Genomic DNA, 23,707 nt, shown 5'->3' on the forward strand with positions numbered 1-23,707 from the left:
AGGGAGTGTGTACCTTGGCGGACGAGATAGAGAAGATGGGAGTGCACGAGACCTTTCGTGAGGGAGGTGAGTGGAGCGTGGAAGGTGGAGGCCTTCAACGAAAATCTCTGCTAAGGAAACGAGAATGGAAGGTGAGTGGAGCGTGGAAGGTGGAGGCCTTCTGCGAAAATCTCTGCGACCTTCAACGAAAATCTCTGCCAAGGAAACGAGAGAGCCAAGGAGAAGGGAGGAAACGAGAGAGCCAAGGAAACGAGAGACCCAAGGAGGAAACGAGAGAGCCAAGGAGGAAACAAGAGAAGGCGAAGGAGGTGCTGGAGCTACGTCTGGCGATGGAAGCACGTGGAGGAGTACTGCCGAGCCCTGAAGCATGCACTGGAGGGGCGCAATCGCCGAGAGATGGGCGCCGAGCTGTCGTGGGAAGGAGACGAAGGGGCCAGGGTCGAGGAATGTGCGGAGGTAGCGTGCAACCCACCAAGGAGGTAGCGGTGACAGAGGCGAGGAGGAAAGGTGGCGGTGTTGCAGCAAGTGCAGGAGGGAGGAGGAAAGGTGGCGAAGGTGAGTGCAACTGAGTGCGGTGCCACGAAGCTATGCAGGGAGGAAAGGTGGCAGTGTTGCAGCAAGTGCAGGAGGAGGAAAGGTGCAGGAGGAGGAAAGGTGGCGAGGGAGGAGGAAAGGTGGCGATGTTGCAGCAAGTGCAGGAGGGAGGAGGAAAGGTGGCGAGGGAGAGGGAAAGGTGGCGAGGGAGGAGGGAAAGGTGGTGAGGGAGGAGTGTGAGGGAAGTCGAAGGAGGAGAAGTCGAAGGAGGAGAGATGGCGAAGGAGGGAAGAGATGTCGAAGGAGGGAAGAGAAGGCGAAGGAGGAGAAGAGATGGCGAAGGAGGGAAGAGATGGCAAAGGAGGGAAGAGAAGGCGAAGGAGGGAAGAGATGGCGAAGGACGAGAGATGGCGAAGGAGGGAAGAGATGTCGAAGGAGGGAAGAGAAGGCGAAGGAGAAGATGGCGAAGGAGGAGAAGTCGAAGGAGAAGGCGAAGGAGAATGGCGAAGGAAGAGAAGTCGAAGGAGAATGGCGAAGGAGGAGAATGGCTAAGGAAGAGAAGGCGAGGGGGAGAGAGAGCGCGCGGTGAATTTGAGACAGCGAGAGACAGTGAGAGACAACGAGAGACAGCGAGAGACAGCGCAAGAGATCGAATCAATCGCTTCCTCTCCTCTCAACCTGCCTCTGGCCTCGCTCCTTTTGTATTATCGCCTCAAAGACATCCTCAACGACAGAAACTTCGCCTCAAAGACATCCTCAACGACAGAAACTTCGCCGATTCTGGGCGTGGCATCGAACTTTTCACGCAATCTTGGATGCCTCTCCACTCCCCCCCCCCGCGCCCTCCTTTTCATGATCCATGGATATGGCAATGACACCAGCTATCCTCTTCGCCCAAATGGGTTGCGCTATCCTCTTCGTCCAAATGGGTTGCGCCGCCTTTGCCTTGGATCTCGAAGGCCATGGTCGTTCCGGTGGCCTCAAGGGCTACATTCCCGACTTAGATGTAGTCACTCAAGACTGTTACGCCTTCTTTACTTCAATCAAGAAGCAAGAAGAATTCAAGCACCTTCCCTGTTTTCTGTATGGAGAGTCCATGGGAGGAGCTATCAGCTTGTTGCTTCATTTCACCGAAGGAGGAGAAGTCGAAGGAGAAGGCGAAGGAGAAGGCGAAGGAGAGAAGGCGAAGGAGGAGAAGTCGAAGGAGAAGGCGAAGGAGGAGAATGGCATGAGGTTGGAAGTTGAAGGAGGAGAAGTCAAAGGAGGAGAAGTTGAACGAGAAGGCGAAGGAGGAGAAGGCGAAGGAAGAGATGGCAAAGTCGAGGGAAGAGAAGGCGAAGGAGGAGAAGGCAAAGGAGGGAAGAGAAGGCAAAGGAGGAGAAGGCAAAGTCAAGGGAAGAGAAGGCGAAGGAGGAAGAGATGGCGAAGGAGGAAGAGAAGGCAAAGTTGAGGGTGATGGCGAAGTCGAGGGAAGAGAAGAGAAGTTATTCTACCTTCAGTCGCCCCGCTTCCATATTTAGCTATTGAGTCAAGGAAGGATTTATTACTAAATCTTCACTAAATCTTGACTATACTTGATTCTGTTCATATTGACAGAAGGTAACTGTTCATATTGATTCTATTCTTAAACATATTCTCTCGTTCAGTTCCTTTCTCATTGATCCAACTAAGCTTTCAGAAGACAATCATATCTCTTACAACAAATTCAACACTTCAGAGCGTCAGAGCAATTCACCTACATCATTCTTACATGACTAGCATTTCATGCATAAATGTATGCATTAATTAACATTCTACCATTAAAGTTACAACGTTAAAGTTTTGTAGGCAAGGATATTAAATTTTTCCTCTTACCAGATTCGTGTTTGCAAGTTATGGAGCCTTTATTCAGATTACCATCTCTTGAAATGATTACCATTTTCATGGAAAAGAAACAGGATATTATGAACCATGTCATGGAGCCTTTATGAAGATAATTGTGACGGCGTCATCTAACTCGCCACCTTTCAAAGACATAATTTTTTCACGTCTTCTCTTCTTTTGTCATCTCTTCCTTCTATCAACATCTTCTCTTCCGCTTCCATGTCCTCTTCTATCAACCTCTTTTCTTCTATTTCCATCTCTTATGCTTCCATTTGCTCTTCTGATGCCACCTCTTCTCTGGCAATGTCATTTTTAATCACACTCTTCTACTGGCTACATCTTCTTTTGTAAATGAAGAGCCGCTACCTATTCTAGAGATCCGTCTTCTTTTGCGCTTGCAAATTGATGAAATTGTTCTCGTAGTGGGTGGCGCCAATCCTTTGGTGTTCATTTGTGCATCTAAAACATGCCTGCATCTGTGTTCATTCGCTTTGGAGAATCAGAAACATTGTCCATTCGTTACGACACTCCTTTATTGGAGGTCTCCCTAGAAGATCTCAAGGAACACTTTCACCTTGCGGATGAGGAGATTAGTCTACATCAAGAAATTGGAGTGGATGACATTGCCATAGTGCTTCCCTTGGTGGACTTGGAGGACGGTCAAAAAGGGTACAAGATCAATGGAAAACAACATTTAACCTTCAGAGTTGAGGTGATAAGAAGGAAAGATTCTCATAGTGACTTTCAAAATGCTGAAGTGAATAGTGTTATTTCACTTATAGAGAAGATGCCTTTGAATAGTTCTTTGCATGTTGCATTAACTTCTGCAGTTAGAGTTGAGAAGGTTGTTGAACTGCCTAAAACTTATGATGGGTATGTTGTCTTTGAACTCCCCCCTTTGCCTGATGGATCTCCAATGTTTGGAATGGAACAAAATGCCGATGGTCATGTATGGGCAAAATATTCAACATGTTCACAAGACTTTTTCAATGGAATTGTAAGGATGAGTAGATGTTCTAGATACTTGAGATGCTGTAACGTTCATTGTCCTTACCTTGAATGAATAGGAGTTCTAAATGATACACAATGGAAGGGAAAGCTTAGGAAGCCCACTATGCCTGGTCCAATTGATCCAACCTTGGGATCAATTGTCTGCAAGCATTGTTTAGAAATCCCAGAGTGTGTTTATCAATGCAGTGCTATCATATATTATTGCTTGCCTCATGAAAGAGCGAAGACGACAAGATGTGCTGTGCATGTTGGGTTCCATGACCATCCTGTTGAGAAAGGAAAAAGTCGTGCGAAGGAATTGCAAGTGGATGATCTTGTTTCAATGCGTGCTAGGCTAAATGCAAATTCATCTTGCAAAAATATTGAGGTCTCAGTTACACAAGACCTTATGATGGATATGTTGCTTGCAAAGGAGGGGGTTGCTATGGAACCTCTAGATTACCAACAATTTGAAGAGGTTTTGGATACAATCACACCAATGACACAAAGGAGAAGGCTTCAGAGAATAGTGCAGAGTGCAAGATGTGATGCTAGAGGAGGAGATGGTGAAATGGATTCAATACTGGGTTTGAAAAAGAGATGCAGATATCCATATGTGCAAAGTATCTTGTTTCCTGGGCAGTTGCAAGATGAACAACAACCACATATTTTCAAAATGTCGACCATTGGTCCAGGATCAGGGGTTGATTTGGTGAATCGAATGTGGCCAGGAGGTAGCCTTGGATCACAATGGGTGCATTTTGACCACGTCCATCGAGTAAAAGGATGGTCAACTATGGGTGCTCATGTGTATGACCCTTACATAAGGGAACTCTTAACAATAGCTATATGTGAATTCAAGGTGTAAGATACCCATGCACAAGTACAATTCTGGAAGCTTTTGAATAGTCAGATGGAGAAGAATGGTTTTGAACCACCTGAATTTCGAGGATTCATGGCAGATGGAGCAGGAGCAAATTGGCTTGCTATCCGCACAGTTTACAATGGTGGGCCTGAAAATGTAATGGAGGGTAAAGAAAGGACTTGTGGTTTTCACTGGGAGATGAGCATGGTTGAGCATACCAAAAGATGCATTAAGCCACAATTTCAGGAGGAGCATAAGGTTCTATGTAGGAAATGGAGGGAGGCAACAACAACTGCTTCTGCAGACCAATGCAAGAGAACATTGACCTTGTATTGGTCTCCATTGCATGTGAAAGAGGGTGAGTTGCCAGCACTCCACACATGGTTGGCTTGGTGGGATGTTAGAGTCAACCAATGGGGGGGAATGTTTTTGCACCAAGAGAAAAATTCTGGGTTTGTTCCTACAGTAAATCTTTCGGAGACAAAACACTCTAGCATGAGAGTAGCACATGGGTATGCAAGACACATAACATTGTATGAAGCTTGTGCTGCAGATCTTGCAATGAGTGTCCTTCACAGTGCTCACTATAATGCCTTTTTGAATGGAAAACACTTGGGTACAGGTCCGAATTTGGATGTTCTACGACAAAGAATACTTGATGGTGGTGGATCTAGTAAAGGAGATAGAAATAGGCTTGTTGATTTGTCACACACTGTGATTGAAGAGGCTGGGTTACACTCTCCAGAGATGGATAGACCGATGACAGAAGCGATAAGTATGAGAAGAAAGAGGAGTTCTACATGTTCAACTGAGGTCCATGCACTTGATAGTCATCGCCCTGAATACATCACTGTCACTACAAAGAGAGTGATTGGAAAAAGACGACAACTTGATTTTTTAAATCCTACAAACCAAGTAGTTTGTAGAGAGGCAAACATTCATGATGCCAATTGGGCAATTAGGAGAACTGAAGCACATAGTGTTGTCACATGCTTTGGTTACTTGACAGAAAGTCGGAGACGGTGTGGGGCAATGATCAATGTGCTTGGTAGAAGTGCAAGCAATGGTGTGCCAGCGCCTTGCTTTAAGGGAAGAAGGCAACATTCCAATGGATTGACAGAACAATTTGTTTGGTTTTGCAATAGTACTGTGACCCATACATGGAAGGTGGATAATTCCATTCAAGGTGTTCCTGGAAACTCTCCAGGTGTGTGGAAGGTTGTATATGGGACATCAATTACTATGGATGAGAGGGAGACCCTGGTAAGGGCAGGATTTGTATTTGAGACTGATGATACTATTGGTGTCATGAGCTTCCCATCTCGTATGCAAAAAATCAGTACGGCAAGCCATGTGCGCCCATCTTGTCGTGATGGAAAGCTTGTGTCATGGAGAACTAGGTTGAATAAAGAATTCAAAGAAAGGATAAGCAAGGTAGTTGCAGAGAATGGGGAGGTTGTAAGAGAGAGCACTATTATTCCAAATGAGGTGCATCTTTTCCACATTCGTACATCAGGTTCAATTTCCAAGGGGCTAACATACTGTGTCTCAATTTCAGAATTCCCACGTTGTACATGTCTTGATTTCACTCAAAGGGAGATAAGTAAAACTCCTTATATGCCTTGCAAGCACATATACTTTGTGTTCATTGTAGTGCTAGGATTGAGTGATACAGTGCATCAGTTTATGCATCAAGCAGCGTTGACTAAGATTGAGTTGTTTCAAGCACTGGCTGGAAAAAGAAATCCATCTTCCATAGACTAGATGATGTGAAAGACATTCTGTTGTTCTTTGCTGAACATGCGGATTATAGAGGTAGGGATCCTTCTATGTTTTTGTAATCGAAGTAAGGATATACTTCTGCAAGCATTAGAGGCAAGATATGTCAGCCTTTAATGTGAATAGTAGAAGATGCAATAGATGTAATGTTCTTTTTTGCTCTTCATGCCTTCCATTTTTTGGATCAGATGTTTGGAAGATGTACTTCTGCAAACATGGAAGGCATGATATGTACATGTAGAGGTATGAGGGTTTGGCTATATTCTACCTGCTCCTATGTTGTTGTCTCTCCATAAGGATTTCATATAATGCATGTGTAGCCTGATGTGTAGCCTGATATTTGTCTTCATGATGCATGTATGGAATATGTAATCATATAAGCATGGCAGGCATGATATGTAATGTAAAACTTGTGTGCAATGTTAGTTCTTTTTCAAATCTCGTATTCAGTACCACTATGTGTTTGTTTGCCAAATTTATTGTAATGTAAATATATGAGAAGGAAGGAGATGTGCAATTTGAACAATGTGCCCTCTAAGTAGTCTAATGAATCATATATTTTATATACTATTGAATCTCTCTCCATAATGAGTCTAATGTGATAGCATGAGAAGGAAGGAGGGAAGCAATATCATTTTGGGGCATGACTCCTCTCTCCAATGAAATTTGATTAATCATATAGTGGTTCAGGGGCTGCTCGCTTTCATGTTGTTTAATCACGCTCGCTTAATTGGGCTCGTTCGCTTTTCCTTGCTCGCTCTTTGGTAATCCTCGAATACCACCGAGGCATTATTTCGAACCAAAAGAGGGGATGCATGGGCAAAAACATGAAAATGTTCATCCTTGACCATGCATATGGGATATGATGGCCATGATATTTTTAACGGGCCTTGATATAAGTTATTTTAGGTCCCTCATAAAGTATCTTGGCCATTGAGTCCCATTTGTATGACTAGAATGCCAATGGTGCATTATTTTGACCCAAAGGGGATGCGGGGGCAAAAACATGGAAATGTTTGTTCTTGACCATGCCATGGGATATGATGGTCATGATATTTTTAATGGGCTTCAATATAGGTGATTTTAAGTCCCCTTCAAAGTATCGTGGCCATTGGGTCCCATTTGCATGACTAGAATCCCACCGATGCATTATTGAGAACCACAAGAGAGGATGCATGGGCAAAAACATGGAAACGTTCATTTTTTACCATGAAAATGAGATTTTATGGCCATGATATTTTGCATAGATATCAATATATGTGATTATAAATCCTTGTTTAAGTATCATGGTCATCGAATTACATTTTCATGACTAGAGACGCATTATTTTGATATGTGGTCAAAAGTGATACGGATCTTGAAAACTAACTCATTCTCTTACACCAAATGAAATAGTACCTAGTGATAATCTTTGTACCATTGTAAATTAGAGGACTACCAAATTTCATCTCACTTCTTGAATGGATGCCGAGCATGGCCATGGAAAATCGACATCTTGGACCCACATGCCGAACCCATTTCATGCTATCACCTTACCAACTCTGTGAAGACTTGGAACATGCATTTGTATTTAAATTTTGAGACTAAATACCCTAAACCCTAGAAAATGATGTTAATTAATTTTTTACGCTTTTAGTCATGTTAATATCGATGCTGTAGGAACTAAAACCCAATCCTAAATCACATCTCTTTCATTATTCTCTCCCATTCTTTCCACTAGGTAGGTTGATTTTCTTTGGTTTTCTTAAGTATTCCTTTCCTTTCCCTTTCCTTCCCTTTCCCCTTTCCCTTTCCGTCCCTTTCCCCTTTCCCTTTCTTTCACTTTCGCATCCCATCCCTTTCCTTCCCTTTCCCTTTCCTTTCCCCTTTCCCTTCTTTTCCCTTCCCCTTCCCTTTCCCTTTCTTGTTTTTTCTCCTTTTTTGTCTTCTCTTTTCTCCTTCTTCAATTTTTCCCTTTTTAACCTTTCTCTCTTCTCATTTCTCCCTTTCCTTCTTCCCTCTCTTTCTTCTCTTTTCTCCCTTTCCTTTCCCCCTTTTCTCTTTTCTCCCTTTTCTCCCTTTCCCTTTTCCCTTTTCTCTTTTCTCCCTTTCTTTTTCCTCTTTTTCTTTTTTCTCTTTTCTCCCTTTGTTTCAAAATGTATGTTTAATTAATTGAATTCACTATGAGTGTTAGCATTTATGAATGCATTTTTTTTTAATGCTTAAAGCATGTTTTTTATGAATGTATGTTTTTAAGAATGTGGGTTTAGTAAAGCATGAAAGCTTAAAGCAAATGCTTAAAGCTTGAAAGCTTTATGCCTGGTTTGAAGCATATGCGTAAAGCTTTAAAGCTTTAAGCATTTGATTCCAAGCTTTAAGCCTTTGAGCATTTGATTCAAAGCTTTATGCATGCATGAAGCTTTAAGCATATGCTTCAAAGCTTTATGCTTCTATAAAGATTTAAAGCTTTAAGATTTATGCATATGCTTTATGCTTTGCAACGGGAAACTCTCACGGAACCTACAAATCCTTGAAAAACACAGCAACACTCTTCAAAAATACGCACAAACTCTCAAAACTCACAAACGGAAGAGACAGAACAAGCCTGCTGGGTACAATCTCCCCCCATAGGTGTGGTGCTCTCCTTCCACCTTCTATGTATTTATGTAAATTTGCCCAAAAAGCTCCCAAGCAAAAATCATAGAAAAAACCTGTGTGCTTTCTTCCATACCCGATTTTACAAAAAGCCCATCCACCTTCTAGAATAGCTAGCTTTTTCTAAAAATAAAGCTTTTTCTAACTTTAGTTTATACACTTAGCCAAGCCACTAATAATCCAAAATTCAAATATGTACATAATCTTTTGTAATATCAAAAATTAGGCATAAGCCTTATTCATCTCTGCATCACTGGGGAGTGCGCCTACACACCCAAAATATGGTGAATCATGCTTGCCAAATGCCATCACCCGATCAATTACTCTTCCCCTGAATTCACACGATCAATAGTAATGAAATATTTCAAACATAAGATAATCTTGGAATTAATCACCACAATTAATTAACCTTTCAGTGTTATAGCAATGTGAAATCAATAAATCACAAGTGAGTGGTGCACATATATGACACATACCATCTCATGGTGCACCTAATGCTACACATGAATAAAATTGTATGGATGGTGCACACATGCTACACAAACCGTCATCGCGTAAGTGGTGCACATAATGCTACACACTCATATAGCACACATGCATCAGCTATGTGACAAAAATTAATGGGATAATTCCAATTCTCATAACATGCTTAAAGCTTTAAGCATATGCTTTAAAGCTTAAAGCACCTTCATAAAGCCTTAAGCTTTATGCATACGAATAAAATTTTGGAGCTTTAAGCATATGCCTCAAGCCTATATCCTTCCCATTGCTTTCCCTTTGAAATGAATGTGTATTTAATTAGTTTAATTAGTATGCATTTATTTAGGAGTAAGTATTTTTGAGAACACAGTGCTGAAATGGATGGAGACTTGACCATTGTGCTCCAGGGAATCCTCACTCTCCCTGAAAAAATGCATGTTTCAAAAGAATGCATTCTAAAGTTACAATAAAATATCTTAAAAGTTTTGAATAAACTCTACCATTTCATTTCATGAAGGATGCCAAGCGGAGGATAAAGTGGTAAGGGTAAAAAGTGACCCTTTGCTAATAGTACTACCTCAAGTAGTAGTATGGACAAGGTTCGGAAATTACTCGCGAAGCTAGATCCCAATACTAGGGAAAGACTCATGTGCAAGTGGGACAAGGAGAGACAACGAGTGTTGAGTCCATCAGCCTCTGTGGAGAGAGAGAGAGAGAGACTCATAAATATGTAATCATAGCACATGGGTTCAACAAAAGGAGTTTTTAAAATCTTTCTTTCATATTTTTACATACAGAAGGGTACCACCTAAAGTGGGTATTCATAGATTGAATAGACAAAAGGTGTTTTTTATTCATGAATAATTCATATATAAGGGACTTTGAGTAGGCCTGGAACACACGTGATATACAAGATTTACATATAATGACCCTTATATAATTAATATACAAGGGACTTTAAGTAGGCCTTGAATGCACGTGATATAGAGGATTTACATATAATGGGCCCCCCAAGAGAGAGAGAGAGAGAGAGAGAGAGAGAGACTAGAGAGAGAGAGAGCCCACAACTGCTGCCAACAGAAAAGTCTATCTTGTGACAAGACAATATTGTTTGTGAAATGCTTATAGTTTATCAAGTCTTGGGAGTGCACCTAATAATACACAACCATGACATGGTTCAACGTAAGGGTTTTTAATCCAATAAATCCATAGAAATTCACATACTAAAAAGGTAATTTAATTCATAGTCATATAAAATTTGAACTCTTATAAAGAGAAGAATGTAAGAGCAAGAGGGGGTTTGAATTTACCCTTTGCATGCACGTCCTATGTAGACTTTTCTACTATTGCACACCTTAAGTATGAATCAAAGGTTCACTTTTAGACTTGTATTAGAATTGTAATATTTAAGGGCCCTTAAGCAGAAAAACGCACCTTGTGCTTAGTTAATTATTAGAATTTCTTATTGTATTATCTTTGCATTCTTTGGTTGGGGCTAATATATAGATGTCTTATTCCTTCCTATTTATGGATCGAATATCTTCACACTAGGAGAGGGTATCTTATTTGCTCTTGGATAATGCATTTAGAGTGAATTTTCAAAGCAAACTCTGTGTGTGTGTGTGTGTGTGTGTGTGTGTGTGTGTGTGTGAGCCATCCTTCCCCACCAAGTTTTGTAAAACTAGAATGGGTCTTGGTGGTTAAACATTTGGTCCATGTCATGTTATGTGTGTTTGATTCCTAAGAATCGCTTTGGATGAGTCAATTTGTCTCATTGGCATTCAAGTTCTTATGAAGTAAAAAACCATCTCTCTCTCTCTCTCTCTCTCTCTCTCTCTCTCTCTCTCTCTCTCTCTCTCTCTCTCTCTCTCTCTGTCTCTCTCAGGGTCTTTGTTCTAATGCATATATCTACTTGTGGCTTTTGGAGCTTTAAAAATCACATTGTGGTGAAGGGTGGTAATAGTTGGAGGCTATGGGAAACATGAAGGATATAATAGCAATCTTTGATGAGCATCCTAACTTCTCAAGTTGTGTGTGTGTGTGTGTGTGTGTGTGTGTGTGAGAGAGAGAGAGAGAGAGAGAGAGAGGGAGAGAGAGAGAGAGAGAAAATCAAATTCAAGCCTAAGAATAAAAGTAATAAGTTGTGAAATATTTGTAACATAGCAGGCCCTAGCCTAAGGGGTTACACCTAAAAATATATAACCATAATATGTGAGTTTTTAAGTCTAATAAATACATAGAATTTCATGTAAAAAGGGGATTTTAATTCACAAAATCATAAAATGTAAATTATTATAAGAGAAAAAAATGTAAGTCCAAAAAGGGGTTTGAATATTACCCCCTGAAGGCTAGATCATGTCATATGTATTTTTTTAGCACTATATCCCCTAGGCATGAAGCATGTTCCACTTTTACACTTGTAGTCTCATTGATTTTGGGAGACCTTTACTAGAAAAAGACACCTAATGTCTTAAGTATTATATTTGCTTGCCATATTTTTCTTTCAACTCTTTAGGGTTTGCATTTGAGGCCCATAGATAACACAACAAAAACTATACACAAGAATATGCACGATCTTTCAAAACTCACAAATGGAAAAGATGATGGGTGTGATCTCCCCCAATCGGAGTGGTTTTGCCTTCCATTTCCTATGCATTTGATCGATTAAACAATTTTGAATATTCCCACTTTAGTTCATAATCTTGGGCTAAGCCTCTAATGTTTTAAAAATTAAAATATATACATGAGCATTTGTAATTTCAAAAACTAGGCTTTCTTAGTAAGCCTCAAGTTTATTCACCACATCACTAGTTGTGCCTTATGTGCACAAAAATTTTTGCCACCAATAGCCATCGCCCGATTAGTTACTCTTCCCCTGAATTCACAACATCCATCAATAATGAAAATATTTCAAGCATAAGAAACCTTGGAATCAATCACCAATATTATTCAATCTTTCAGCATTTAAGTGATGCAAAATCAAAACATCATAGATGGATGGTGCACACATGTGACACATACCATCGCATGGTACACACAATGCTACACATGCATAAGATCATACGGATGGTGTAAACATTGCTACACATCACTCAAAAATGATGTTGACCCAAAGGCTTTGAAACGCCGTAAACTTCCATGACATTCTATATTATTTCCAACTGATCCAACAAAGGGGCTAGATACACATCCATGTTTTTCACCTTGTGCTTGCTTGGCACAATGAGTGCCAACACCAAATTCCCATTCTTTATGGTCATCCAAGGAGGAATATATTGTTGGCCATGTGGACCATGATCTAGATTGATGTCCAAAGGGATTACCATCATCCATAGCTAGCCCACCAAGACGCAAATGATGAGGCTCAAGACCAAACTCTGGCCACCTCTTCTCTATGTGTCTCCAACCCTTTTTATCCATAGGGATCCTCAATATTCCATCCATCAAGTGGTTGCGAGAATGCCAATCCATAAGTCCAGCTAATGATTCACAACAAAACAAGTGCACGATGTGTGTTTAGATTGGCATGTGTCACAGTACCTTTCTCATAATCTTGTCTCCTTGTGTGTCTTATCGATATCGAGACACACCACATTGTGGATAGCTTATAGAGTGCTTGAATGTTCCTCTATAAAGGATGCAATCATTGGGACATGCATGAATTGACTTGTAATCCATTCCCAATGATGCCAACATCTTCTTTGCATACTTTCTTGAGTTGGACATTGTATTTCCCTTTTGGAAGTAGTGTTTGGAATAACCTAGGACATTGACCCATTCAATGAATTTGAAGCAACAATTGACCCATTCAATTTCCTCTTGGAAGTCGTTTTTGGAGTAATCTGGGACATTGACCCATTCAATTTCCTTTTGGAAGTAGTGTTTGGAGTAACATGGGATATTGACCCATTCAATGAATTTGAAGCAGCAATTTGGAAGTACTTGCATGAAACTATAGTTTGGACTACATCCAAACTCTTACTGGAAGAGGGACATAATGCTAGTGTCTGATCATCCATAAGTTGCTTGTAAATTTAAGATCAAAAGAATGGACACAAGACGAGAATGGCTTGCCCCGTCATATAACATGATGCTTCACGTCGCAAGCTCTCCTCTCAAGACTCATGTTATGCTCCCTATTCACTTCCACATCTTCATCTGTTTCATTTTGGGGTGAAGGAGCATCAAAGTAAGTGTTTATCATGTCCTACATTGTTTCATTCTCATTCAAAGCATTTTCCTCTTCACCACTTCTATTATGGTTCTCTTCTAGCTCTCCATCTTCCCTTAGAGTGTTTTGATATCCTTGGGTCAACATCGACTCATGAGGATGATTATGCAGTGTGTGTGATCTCAAACTTCCCGAAAAACTTCATCTCCCTACATGAAAATAATTTAGTTAATCATCTCACATAAGTCACATATAGGCACAAAAGGTTGGCACAAAAAGTTAGTACATGAAATGAATTTAATGAATTCACTCATAAAGAAGCTAAAATATGGCTCATCATTTAGTTGTATCTCTAGTAATGGTTGAAAGCGACCATATCTCTTTATGGCTATTATTGATATGTTGCATGGTCTCCTTTTTTATGCTGTGCATCATGCACAATCACATAGGACTTGTTGATAAAGATTTGCTCTACTAGTCTCTTCTTCGGTCTTTGATGAGCATAAAGACATCTACAAAGGCTACACATGATCATTAAAACACCATAACCCATACATGAGAAAAAAATATGCCAAAAACTAAACCCATCTTGTTTAATCATTGACCATGCTCTGTTTTGTTGATATTTCCATCAAAAAAACATTCTAGAAAAGTACTAGAGTCAATATTTTCATTGATATTAACGCTAAAAAAAATGTCCAAAATGTTCTCTATAGATAGGACATTGAGCACCATATTTTATAATCAAAAAATATTTTAATCTATCACATACAGCTAATGGGGGTTCCATAACATGTGCTCACATAGTTTGATGTGTAAAGCATAGCATTATGGCCGTGCATTAGGATTATTTATGGACCAGAAGAGGGGATGCATGGGCAAAACCATGGAAATGTTTGTTCTTGACCATGCAAATGGGATCTAGGGATGTTTTTATCGAATCTATGCTTATATGTTAATATAAAATCTTGGCAAAAGTTTTCAAGATCATTTTTTTAGTTTCATAACAGTAGTAGAATGTAGTACTTTTTTATTTTTTTTCATTTGAATTTTGAGGGAAAAAACGTAAATTGTGGCAAAACTTTAAATTTTTTTGCATAAAAGTTTCAAATCTTGGAGAATGTTTCAAACATTTATTTTTATTAGGGCATACAAACTTTTGGTGGCAATTTTAAAGTTTAGCTTCTTAACGAAACTAACTTGAAAATATCATCCATGATGGGATCTGATGATCATTGGATTTTGCATGGGCCTCAATATAGGTGATTTTAAGTCCCTTGCAAAGTATCGTGGCCATTAGGTCCCATTTCTATGACTAGAGTACCACCGAGGCATTATTTTAAACCAAAAGCAGGGATGCAAGGGAAAAAGCATGAAAATGTTCATTCTTGACCATGCAAATGGCCATGATATTCTGCATGGACCTCAATATAGGTGATCTTAAGTCCCTCACAAAGTATCGTGACTATCGGGTCCCATTTTCATGACTAGTATACTACCAAGGCATTATTTTGAATCAAAACAAGGGATGCATGGGCAAAAACATGGAAATGTTTGTTCTTGACCATGCACCAAATGGGATCCGATGTTCATGATATTTTGGATGGGCCTCAATGTAGTTTAATTTAGGTCCCTTGTAAACTATGGTGTCCATAGGGTCGCATTTGCTTGACTAGAATACCACCAAGGCATCAGTTTGAACCAGAAGAGGCGATGCATGGGCAAAAACATCAAAATGTTGGTTCTTGACCCCTAGTCTGGCAACTCAATATGTTACTACCCTCATCCAAAATCCAGGGTATGGGGGGCTAAGGTCCATATATAATATGCATGGATTTCCTTTAAAAAATTCAAATATGCAAGCAAAAAATATGAAAATTTTGTGTCCCTCCTCCCACAAAATATAGGTATATATCTTGAAAAATATGCAATATTTTAAGAATTGTACATATTTTTCATAATATGTGAGGCCCAAGGGGGGGGGGGGGGGGCGGCGGGTCTTTTGGATGAAGGGGGGTAAAAAAAAATATACACTAAAATATGAAAACCCATCTTCTCTTAAATTAATGTAACTTTTTCATGTGTTATCCAAATTTCAAGGTGTAAAGACATATTTGAAGCTCTTTTAGTGTAGAACAAAACCATGTTGATTTGAATAATTTCTACTCATGGGAGATTGTTAAATTCATCTCATGGGGATGCATGGGCAAAAACATGGAAATGTTTGTTCTTGACCATGAAAATGGGATATGATGGTCATGATGTTTTTAATGGGCTTCAATATAGGTGATTTTAAGTCCCCTTCAAAGTATCGAGGCCATTGGGTCCCATTTGCATGACTAGAATCCCATCGAGGCATTATTGAGAACCATAAGAGAGGATGCATGGGCAAAAACATGGAAATGTTCATTCTTGACCATGAAAATGAGATTTTATGGCCATTATATTTTGCATGGATATCAATATATGTGATTATAAATCCTTGGTAAAGTATCATGGTCATCGGATCCCATTTGCATGACTAGAAGACCATTGACGCATTATTTTAATATGTGGTCAAAAGTGATACGGATCTTGAAAAATAACTCATTTTCTTACACCAAATGAAACAGTACCTAGTGATAATCTTTGTACCATTGTAAATTAGAGGACTACCAAATTTCATCCCGTTTTGTGAATGGATGCCGAGCATGGCCATGGAAAAGTGACATCTTGGACCCACATCCCGATGCAATTAAAATGGTAATAGACCCTAAAACAATGCCCATAGGCTTTAGAACTTCACAACCCATTTCATGCTATCACCTTACCAACTCTGTGAAGACTTGGAACATGCATTTGTATTTAAATTTTGAGACTTAATACCCTAAACCCAAGAAAATGATGTTAATTAATTTTTTACACTTTTAGTCATGGTAATATCGATGCTGTAGGAACTAAAACCCAATCCTGAATCACATGTCTTTCATTATTCTCTCCCATTATTCATTGATCCTCTATAATTTATCAAGACCTCCAAAGCTTGGAAGAATCTCTCCACACCTAAGGATGATCGCCACACCTTGCAAGCATCCCTTTCCACCAGGTAGGTTGATTTTCTTTGGTTTTCTTAAGTTTTCCTTTCCTTTCCCTTTCCCCTTTCCCTTTCCTTCCCTTTCCCCTTTCCCTTTCCTTCCCTTTCCCCTTTCTCTTTCTTTCACTTTCCCATCCCATCCCTTTCCTTCCCTTTCCCTTTCCCTTCTCTTCCCTTCCCCTTCCCTTTCCCTTTCCTTTTCCCTTTCTTGCTTTTTCTCCTTTTTTGTCTTCTCTTTTCTCCTTCTTCAATTTTTCCCTTTTTAACCTTTCTCTCTTCTCAAATTTCTCCCTTTCCTTCTTCCCTTTCTCCCTTCTCTTTTCTCTTTCTTCTCTTTTCTCCCTTTCCTTTCCCCCTTTTCTCTTTTCTCCCTTTTCTCCCTTTCCCTTTTCCCTTTTCTCTTTTATCCCTTTCTTTTTCCTCTTTTTCTTTTTTCTATTTTCTCCCTTCATTTCAAAAGGTATGTTTAATTCATTGAATTCACTATGAGTGTTAGGATTTATGAATGCATTTTTTTTTTCTTAATGCTTGAAGCATGTTTTTTATGAATGTATATTTTTTAGAATGTGTGTTTAGTAAAAGCTTGAAAGCTTAAACCAAATGCTTAAAGCTTAAAAGCTTTATGCCTGGTTTGAAGCATATGTGTCAAGCTTTAAAGCTTTAAGCATTTGATTCCAAGCTTTAAGCCTTTAAGCATTTGATTCAAAGCTTTATGCATGCATAAAGCTTTAAGCATATGCTTGAAAGCTTTATGCTTCCATAAAGATTTAAAGCTTTAAGATTTATGCATATGCTTTATGCTTTGCGACGGGAAACTCTCACGAAACCTACAAATCCTTGAAAAACATAGCAACACTCTTTGAAAATATGCACAAACTCTCAAAACTCACAAACGGAAGAGAAAGAACAAGCCTGCTAGGTACAATCTCCCCCCATAGGTGTGGTGCTCTCCTTCCACCACCTATGTATTTATGTATATTTGCCCAAAAAGCTCCCGAGCAAAAATCATACAAAACCCTCTGTGCTTTCTTCCATACCCCATTTTACAAAAAGCCCATCCACCTTCTAGAATAGCTGGCTTTTTCTAACTTTAGTTTATACACTTAGCCAAGCCACTAATAATCCAAAATTCAAATATGTACATAAGCTTTTGTAATATCAAAAATTAGGCATAAGCCTTATTCATCCCTGCATCACAAGAGTTGCACCTATGCACCCAAAATATGGCAAATCATGCTTGCCAGATGCCATCCCCCGATCAATTACTCTTCCCCTAAATTCACACGATCAATAGTAATGAAATATTTCAAACATAAGATAAATCAACCTTTCAATATTTTAGCAACGCAAAATCGATAAATCACAGATGAATGGTGCACACATGTGACACATACCATCTCATGGTCCACCTGATGCTACACATGAATAAAATCCTATGGATGGTGCACACATACTACACATACCGTCATCGCGTAAGTGGTGCACACAATGCTACACACTCATACATCCGCCGTAGCTATGTATCCATCCATGTAGGAGCACACATGCATCACTACGGAACAGCGAGCACACATGCATCAGCTACATGCATCAGCTACTGACAAAAATTAATGGGATAATTCCAATTCTCATAACATGCTTAAAGCTTAAAGCACCTTCATAAAGCCTTAAGCTTTATGCATATGCATAAAATTTTGGAGATTTAAGCGTATGCATAAGCATATGCTTCAAGCCTATATCCTTTCCATTGCTTTCTCTTTCTTTTGAAATGAATGTGTATTTAATTAGTTTAATTAGTATGCATTTATTTAGGAGTAATTATTTTCGAAAACACAGTGCTGAAATGGATGGAGACTTAACCATTGTGCTCTAGGGAATCCTCACTCTCCCTGAAAAAATGCATGTTTAAATAGAATGCATTCTAAAGTTAAAATAAAATCTCTTAAAAGTTTTAATTAAACTCTACCATTTCATTTCATGAAGGATGCCAAGCGGAGGATAAAGTGGTAAGGGTGAAAAGTGACCCTTTGCTAATAGTACTACCTCGAGTAGTAGTATGGACAAGGTTCAGAAATTACTCGTGAAGCTAGATCCCAACACTAGGGAAAGACTCACGTGCAAGTGGGACAAGGAGAGACAGTGAGTGTTGAGTCTGTCGGCCTCCGTAGAGAGAGAGAGAGAGAGACTCATAAATATGAACTTTTTACATATAGAAGGGTACCACCTAAAGTGGGTATTCATAGATTGAATAGACAAAGGGTGTTGTTTATTCATGAATAATTTATATATAAGGGACTTTAAGTCGGCCTGGAACACACGTGATATACAGGATTTGCATATAATGACCCTTATATAATTAATATATAGGGGACTTTAAGTAGGCCTTGAATACACGTGATATAGAGGATTTACATATAATGGGCCCCCCAAGAGAGAGAGAGAGAGAGAGAGAGAGTCCACAACTGCTGCCAAAAGAAAAGTCTATCTTGTGACAAGACAATATAGTTTGTGAAATGCTTACAATTTATCAAGCCTTGGGAGTGCACCTAATAATACACAACCATGACATGGTTCAACATAAGGGTTTTTAATCCAATAAATCCATAGAAATTCACATACTAAAATGATAATTTAATTCATAGTCATATAAAATTTGAACTCTTATAAAGAGAAGAATGTAAGAGCAAGAGGGGGTTTGAATTTACCCTTTGCATGCACGTCATATGTAGACTTTTCTACTATTGCACCCCTTAAGTATGAATCAAAGGTCCACTTTTAGACTTGTAATATTTAAGAGCCCTTAAGTGCTTAGTTAATTATTATAATTTTTTATAGTATTATCTTTGCATTCTTTAGTTGGGGCTAATATATAGATGTCTTATTCCTTCCTATTTATTGTTGGGATATCTTCTTGCTAGGAAAGGGTATCTTATTTCCTCTTGGATAATGCATTTAGAGTGGATTTTCAAAGCAAACTCTCTCTCTCTATCTGTGTGTGTGTGTGTGTGTGTGTGTGTGTCTATGTGTGTGTGAGCCATCCTTCCCCACCAAGTTTTGTAAAACTAGCATGGGTCTTGGTGGTTGAACATTTGGTTCATGTCAAGTTATGTGTGTTTGATTCCTAAGAATCGCTTTGGATGAGTCAATTTGTCTCATTGGCATTCAAGTTCTTATGAAGTAAAAAATCATCTCTCTCTCTCTCTCTCTCTCTCTCTCTCTCTCTCTTTCTCTCTCTCTCTCTCTCTCAGGGTCTTTGTTCTAATGCATATATCTACTTGTGGCTCTTAGAGCTTTAAAAATCACATTGTGGTGAAGGGTGGTAATAGTTGGAGGCTATGGGAAACATGAAGGATCCAAGATAATAGTAATCTTTGATAAGCATCCTAACTTCTCAAGTTGTGTGTGTGTGTGTGTGTGTGTGTGTGTGTGTGAGAGAGAGAGAGAAAAGCAAATTTAAGCCTAAGAATAAAAGTAATAAGTTGTGAAATATTTGTAACTTATCAAGCCCTAGCCTAAGGGGTCGCACCTAAAAATATATAACTATAATATGTGAGTTTTTAAGTCTAATAACTACATAGAATTTCATGTACAAAAGGGGATTTTAATTCACAAAATCATTAAATGTAAATTATTATAAGAGAAAAAAATGTAAGTCCAAAAAGGGGTTTGAATATTACCCCCTAAAGACTAGATATGTAGGTTTTTCTAGCACTATATCCCCTAGGCATGAAGCATGTTCCACTTTTACATTTGTAGTCTCGTTGATTTTGGGAGACCTTTAGTAGAAAAAGACACCTAATGTCTTAAGTATTATATTTGCTTGCCATATTTCTTTCAACTCTTTAGGATTTGCATTTGAGGCCCATTTTGGGTATATTTAAGGGTGAATATGATTCCAACCATAAAGAGGAGGGAATAGCCATCTTGGCTATATTGTAGGAGGCTTTCATAGCTGAAAAACCTCATGGCAACAGGGGAACACTTGGGAGTTTTGTCTCAAAGTGGCTTCGAGTTCTATAAAACACTCTAAAAGTTACGGCTCCCTCCATAACACAATTTGCATTGTTAGTGGGGAGCGTCTCCCACCTTTGTCCTCCTCCGACCCGCTACCATTTTGTCTAAATCCCACTTGATCGCCTCGTTGCAAGCTTCTGGCATCACTATCCTCAAGGTTCGTTGTACTCTCACTCTTGAAATTTTATTTCTCAGTCCTCCTGTGAGTCTTTTCGGTTGCGGCATAGAGATGGAGTGTTTTAGTTTACTGCAGGGCTCCTTGAAAGATTACGAAAGCGTCTTGGCTGCGGTAAAACGAGTAGACATTGTGATATCGGCAGTGACAGAAGAGCAGTTGTTGAACCAGATTAATATCATCACTGCCACCAAGGAAGTGGGAACGATCAAGGTAATGCACTCGGCCCTGCTAGCAATATCGCAGCAGCTTCAAGTTATGGTTTACGTCAATGATTCGTCATTGTCGCTCCCTGTCGTTGTGCATGCAGCGCTTTCTTCCATGAGAATTCGGCATCGATGCTGATCATGTGCAAGGCCTGGAGCTTGTCCAGTCCAATTCCAATTCTAAATTGAAAATTCGTAGAGCTACAGACGATGCAGGGATACCTCACACGTTCGTGTCGAGCTTTGGCTTTGGGCATTATTATCTCAAGGTTAGCACATGGAAAGAAATAGGATGGGAATGGAAAAAGGTGGTCCCAAGTGGTCCCATGCATATTTATATCCTATTCCCATCCCACCATGTGCTAACAAAAGAAGAACTAGGGATGGGTTTAGGAGGAAAAGGACATATGGCATCATTTCATGTGTTTAAGAGGTGGGGACCTTATGGGGACAAGGACACATCATCCTTCCATGTTTTTGAATTCTTAAAAAAGGGAAACCCATTCTTGCTGCCAGGGTCTAGAGGCCATGGTCCTAGAGGGGAGAAAAAGTGGCTACTCCAATTCTAAATCCATCCTAGATCACTTGGTGTAGGATGGGAGTAATGATGAAAAAAATATTCCCTCCTAAACCCATGCTAGTCCCATCCATGTGCTAAGGCCCTAAGTATATGGATTTAGGCTGATATGCACTTCAATTTGGGCATCTTGCTTCGTTGCAAAGACATGCATATAAATGCAATTTGTTTTGTGGTGCAAATTGTGGGGAATCCAACCAGGAAGCATATCAACAATGAGGAGGATCTTGATTGAAAAAATAATATCTGTTTAAGACTAGAGTGGATCTCTTCAACCTAAAGAGCTTATTAAAATACTTCCTTTGTGTAAGCTTGGTCCTCTCTATCTGTATTCATCATAGAGATATTGATCAATTGTCATATGCTTAACAGTTGTCCTTCTGAGCGAAGAGGATATTGCATCGTACACTATGAAGATTATTGATGATCCAAGGACTTTAAATAAAACTGTGCATTTATGGCCATCTGCAAATATTGTCTCCCAATCTGACGTGGTGGAATTATGGGAAAGAAAAATTGGGAAGAACCTTGATAAAACCTTTATCTTAGAGGAAGAATTGATAAAGTAGGTGAAAGGTAAGATACATATGACTAACTCATGCTTGGATTTAGAACTTTATTTGACACTGACATCCAAGAGAGAAAAGAGAGAAGGGGCCTTTATTTATTGCATGGAGGTTTAGCAGCTTCTTGATCTAATTGATTTCTAGCTTCTTGATCTAATGGTTTTCTATGGTATTTACTTTTTCTATTTACAGGTGTTCCTTACCCAAGAAATATGTATGATGCATACACCCATGTCATATTTGTGAAAGGTGGATATTGTAACTTCGAACTTGGTGCCAATGATGTACAACTATGGATGCAATGTACAACTATGGATGCAATGCTTGAGAAGTATCTATAACAAAAATTTAATATGGTAGTATTTACATCTCAATCATGTACTCAGGGGCTCACCATATAAACCCTATACATCACATGTATTCAAGGTCCATTTGTAAAATTCCCTATCTATGACTCTTTCATTAATAAGAGGTGCACCCTTTTCCTATTCAATATGTTGATTTTTTCCTTACAACACCATTTTGTAAGTGAAAATGTGAGAAAAATAAAACCGGATATTTCCTTCTTGAAGGAACTGAAAAGAAATCATGATGAGATCAAGAATGAAGGAGAATCACTCCACTGATCTCTCCATAAATCTCTCAATCATCCACTAGAACCTTCCACACTCACACCTACTGACTGACACATCATCAACCACACCTACTATAGGCACACTCACCACACAGGTGGTCACAAACATGGACACACAAGCACACACACACAAACATAGGTATACCTTCATCAATTTGTTCTTACACCCCCTCACAAAATGATAACCTCGACCCCTAGCAGTAGTCTATGGGAAACTTCATGGCTTACCTACCTCTGGTGGCAACACACATGATCCCGACCTAGACTCACTCTAAGTTGCATTAGCAGTAGACTCATTTGGACACCCTGACTCCAACATGATCTCACTCCCTGGTTTACAATCTCTCTTGGAAGTTTCTTGACAAAATGACTAGCAACCCTTACAAAACACAATACAATCTTTTCAGGGGGACATCCCAAGGCAAAGAACCCTTATTGACCACACACACAAAAATTCTAAATTGAATATGTGGGGAAATACCCCCCTTTGATGGCATGTCTTCTCCTTTTCCTTCTTCTCTTCCAAGCTACCATAGTGTGAGGTTCATTGTCATTGGAGGGGTTCTTGGTGTAGCCAATCTTGTAACTCCTTTGCTCTTTGATCTCTCTTGCATCCCATATGCCTTCAAATAGATTTAATATGAAGAGGGTCTTACCACTTGTCATTGCAAGGGCAGTGTCTACTCTTGTACAAAGGTAAGGGTCATATCACTCATAAGGCAATACATGAATGTAAGGCAAAATATGACCATCCAAGTGCAAATAGCCTTCAACTATCATCATAGAAACTACATTCATCACTAAGTCACCTTCAAGCATCAAATAGGCTACATCATTGTTGTTAATGAAGCTCATCATCCAAACATAGCCATAGTCAAACATAGTCAAACTGGACAAAAACCCAAAGATCAATCTTGAATCGATGCTAGAAGACATTATACGAGAAGATGACCAAAAGAAAAAGTGAAAAATGATGAACAAGGAAACTTTTGACCACTTTTCCCTTTCAGAATTTTGACCTTTGACCATATATTTGACTGTCTTCCCCAAATTGAACAATTTGAAGTTGGACGCCTCAATTGAAGACTTCTTAAGCAATAAACAAAGGGCTTTCTGATGGAATGGAAGCCGTTACTATGGAGAGTG

General features: G+C 39.4%; 1 pseudogene; it reads left to right on the forward strand.

The window, feature by feature from the left end:
- The first annotated feature begins 5,494 nt into the window (after window positions 1-5,494).
- Window positions 5,495-22,268, forward strand: LOC147888104 (phenylcoumaran benzylic ether reductase IRL1-like; annotated as a pseudogene).
- Window positions 22,269-23,707: the final 1,439 nt, after the last annotated feature.

The sequence above is a fragment of the Dipteris shenzhenensis genome, chromosome 22 (genome assembly GCF_047967505.1).
Source record: "Dipteris shenzhenensis isolate YYH24624 ecotype China chromosome 22, Dip_SZ_1.0, whole genome shotgun sequence".
Lineage (NCBI taxonomy): Eukaryota > Viridiplantae > Streptophyta > Polypodiopsida > Gleicheniales > Dipteridaceae > Dipteris > Dipteris shenzhenensis.